This window comes from Coenobita brevimanus, chromosome 93 (genome assembly GCF_032717465.1).
Source record: "Coenobita brevimanus isolate Jiangsu-jjx chromosome 93, ASM3271746v2, whole genome shotgun sequence".
In the NCBI taxonomy this organism is placed as follows: domain Eukaryota; kingdom Metazoa; phylum Arthropoda; class Malacostraca; order Decapoda; family Coenobitidae; genus Coenobita; species Coenobita brevimanus.
This window is the reverse complement of record NC_137046.1, coordinates 31,170,713-31,174,666: the sequence shown is the minus strand read 5'-3', so window position 1 is coordinate 31,174,666 and position 3,954 is coordinate 31,170,713. Positions and strand designations below refer to the sequence as shown.

Below are 3,954 nucleotides of genomic sequence, written 5' to 3'. Positions count from 1 at the left end.
TAAAGAGCTCTGGGGAACTGAGTTCCAGAGATGTGGTTTGGGGAACTGCAAGTAGTGATGGATCATCAAGTCTCCTTTTTCTGGTGTTTTCCTTTACATGTTGTGTTAAGAAAAAACTCTCTACAAGATGTAGGAGCTTTTGTTCCCAACAGCTTTTACAGCTACTTACATCTAGAGTATTCCAATTTGTATTTGTATTGAAATGTCCAGCTAAAATAATTCTTTCAGATTTCTCTTCCTTTCTATGTAGCAGGGCTCGTAAACTCTGAACTGTACTTTCTGCCAGGTCTTCATATTCACCTCTTTCCCAGGTGTTTGTTTTGGGTGATGTAAGGGCTGTATGAAAAGTTGGGCTGCTTGGCGGCAGCATGGGAAAGCAGGGTCCTACCCATTCCCACCAGAATGTATTAAGAGACGAGTAAAGGAAGGATGGGCTTCCGGTGTTTCCCTGAACCCCTTCTTTTATAGCACAGTGATTGGTCCTATCTATGTGCCTGCCATGGTTGCAAGGTGCCCACACCTGCCCACTTCCACTCCCAGGTCCAGTCATCGACCTGCGGTGCCTCTCAGGTCAATATATCATCTATCTATCTATGGCCAGACGCCTCAATCCCGTTTGGGGTGGCCACAAACAAATCGCCTCCAAGTCGCCCTGTCCCCCGCCATTTCACTCCCCTGCTCCCAGCTCACACACCCCTCTCTCATATACCTCTCCACCCCATCCCTTCATCTCATCCTCGGCCTCCCCCTCCCTCTTTCCCCCTCCACCTCACTCACATACACTCTCTTCGTCAGTCTTTCACCCTCCATCCTCTCCACATGGCCAAACCACCTCAGTGTGTTCAATATATCATACTTTGTGTTAATACTGCTCTACATCTGAGGCAGCCCACGAGGATGCCAGTGTTGGCAAGCTTTTTGGGCAGGAAAGCGTGGCAGCTGGTGCCACGCCTCTGCCAGATGCGCTCCAGAGAGATGAGACTCAGAGCATGGTGGGAGCTTGTAAGCCTGCTCTTGTGCTTGCCCCATCCTCAAGTCCAGGGCCTGACCCTGTCCCAGCTGCAGCAGTTCCCACCCACCAGGACGGTTGTCATGCCCTGCAAGGTCAATAGCATGCCACCAGTGGGGTAAAACTGGCCACTTCACGACGTTGTGTAGGAGCAAAGGCAGGCCGCCAAGTGCCGGAACTCAAGCATTAGCAGGCGATACCCAGGAGGTTTCCGGGGCTGTGGTCATTGCTGGCACCAACTCATCAGTCCAGCCTATGTTTTGTGTAACCATTAGCCACCAGTGTGGCAGGAAGTCCTGTCTGGTCCAAGTTGTGGCTGACACTGGGGCACAGGTGTGTGTGGCTAGCCCGGCATTCCTGGAGTCTCTTGCCCTACAGCCAGCACTGTTGCAGCACTAGGCTGGCTTAAGGGATGTGACAAACATGTTTCTACAACCAATGTGATCTACCAAGTGTGACATACGCTACACCGGCTGTTTGGCTACCCAGGAGACCTACTTTGTCAAGTCGGCCCAACAATACTATCTCTTGTTGCCAGCGTGCAGGGAATTGGGTCTTGTTCACCCTGACTTCCCACACAAGTCTCCACTGGCTGCGTCATTGCCACAGGTGGCGGCAGCTCCCTAGACCCAGCAGACAACTTGCCGCAGAGGCCTGACACCATGCCCCTGCCGCCGTTGGAGGAAAGCGTCCCACAGTTAGAAGCATGGCTCCGCCAGCACTTCTTGGCATTCACCTACAACACTGATAGATGTCCCCTCCCAGTCATGTCAGACGGGCCACACAGGATACACCTGCTTCCTGGTGCCGTGCCATATGCCTGCCACACCCCCGCATCTGTGCCACAACACTGGGAGGCTGAGGTCAAGAATCAGTTGGACAAGGACATATGGAAGGGTGTGACTGAGCCAGTGCCAACAGGGGAGGCAACTGAGTAGTGCACAATAATGGTGGTAGTGGCCAAAAAGTCAGGCCACCCAAGGTGTACTGGTACTGTCGACATCCAGGAACTCAATGCTGCCTTCCATAGAGAGAGACACCACACCCCCATGCCCTTTGATATGATTTCAGGCATCCTTTGCCACACCTACAAGATGACCGCCGATGCACACTGAGGCTTCCATCAGGTGGAGGTTGGGGAGTTGTGCACGAAGCTCACCACATTTAATACCCTTGGGGTCATCACAGGTACCACAGGACCCCCATGGGACATTGTGCAGCCCCGGACGCATTCACCAAGAGGTACGACAACGCCATCGTGGATGTCCCACAAAAACTCAAATGCATCGATGACACACTACTGTATGATGCCTGTGTTTAGGATGCATTTTGGCACACCTACAACTTCCTGGAGACGTGCGCCAAGAACGGTATAACCCTCATGCCTGAGAAATTAGAAGGAAAGTAGATTTTGCCAGCCTCCACACAAGCTGGGACTCATATATGCCCACAGATGAGAGGGTAGCTGCCATCAGGAACTTCAGTATGCCTCCCAAACCCCTCTTAACAGACATCCGGTCCTGGCATGGATTTGTTATCCAGTTGGCACCATTCTTGGCCACAGCCCCCCATCACGGAGCCTATTAGGGAGCTGTTGCGCATGCCCCAGGGCAAACAGGTGTACTGAGATAACTGCCTTCAGGAGAAGTTTCAGCAGGCGAAGGATGCAGTGTGTCAGGTGGCCAAGGACGGCCTCACTTTTTATGACAAGGACAGACCCACGATCGCCATGACGGACTGGAGCAAGGAAGGCATAGGATTTGTGGTTCTTCAGCAGTACCACTCTTGCCCGTCGATAGAGGCTTCCTTCTGCTCCAAGAGCGGGTGGCGTCTCAGGTTCTGTGGCAGTCAACACTTCAGGCCAACCAAAGAGGGATACACACCTGACGCCACCCGAAGAGAGATATGCACATGTGGAAGGTGAGGCATTAGCGGTTGTCTGGTGCCTCTGCAAAGCTTGCCACTTTCTACTCGGATGCCCCACCTTAGTCCTAGTCACCGATCATCGCCCCCTCATCAAGCTCCTAGGAGACAGGGCACTGAAGGACACTGTAAACCCAAGGCTGTTCATCTTGAAGGAAAAAACACTGCAGTACAGGTTCCAGGTGAAATATCTTCCTGGAAAAATGGAACTGTGCAGCCGACCTCCTATCCTACTACCCTGCCCTCTGGGCACGGCCAGACACCACAGATGACGACTTGGCCGATGACTTGGACATGGCCATGGCAACGGCCACTGCTGCTGCTCTCAGCCAGGACAGGTGTATCACCCTGGGTGACGTGGCGGTCCTCCAAGCCACAGTCAATGTTCCCATTTCCCAATACTCGTGGCCAAAGTGTTGGCAGGTGACCGGCACGTGCAGAGATCACAGCAGACTACCTGCCTGCATCAATTCTACAGTGTCAAGGACAGACTGGTAGTGTCGCAGGGACTCATGACTTACACATTCAACCAGGGGTCCATCCACCTGGTAATTCCTGAGGCCCTTTATCACCAGGTGGCAGCCAACCTCCATGCTGGCCACGAAGAGCTTGACAGCATGCTAAGAAGAGCATGGCAGACGGAATACTGGCCAGGTATGGAGGGCGACCTTCAGTACTACAGAGACTCGTGTTCCGCTTGTACCGCCCATCCCCCATCCCAGGCAGCTGAACCACTTATTCTTATGCCAGCACCAGAGTACCCTTTCAACACACAGTTATGGATCTGCTGCAGCTCAATGGTCAAGTGTACCTAGCATACGATGACGGACTCACAGGATGGCTGGAGATTGCCCATTTCCCAAGTGGCGCCACCTCCGGCAAGCTCATGGCCCACCTTCGAAAGTACTTCTCACAGTGGGGAGCACCTGAGGGGATCTCCACTGACAGCAGTACCAACCTTGTTAATGACATATGTGCCTTCTTCTAACAACGGGGGGTGGAGATGTGCATCTCCTCCGCCC

The 3,954-nt window shown here is 53.1% G+C and overlaps 1 pseudogene; it reads left to right on the top strand.

Annotated features, from left to right (window-relative positions):
* The first annotated feature begins 2,213 nt into the window (after positions 1-2,213).
* LOC145412395 (uncharacterized) lies at positions 2,214-3,430 on the top strand (annotated as a pseudogene).
* The last annotated feature ends 524 nt before the right edge of the window (positions 3,431-3,954 follow it).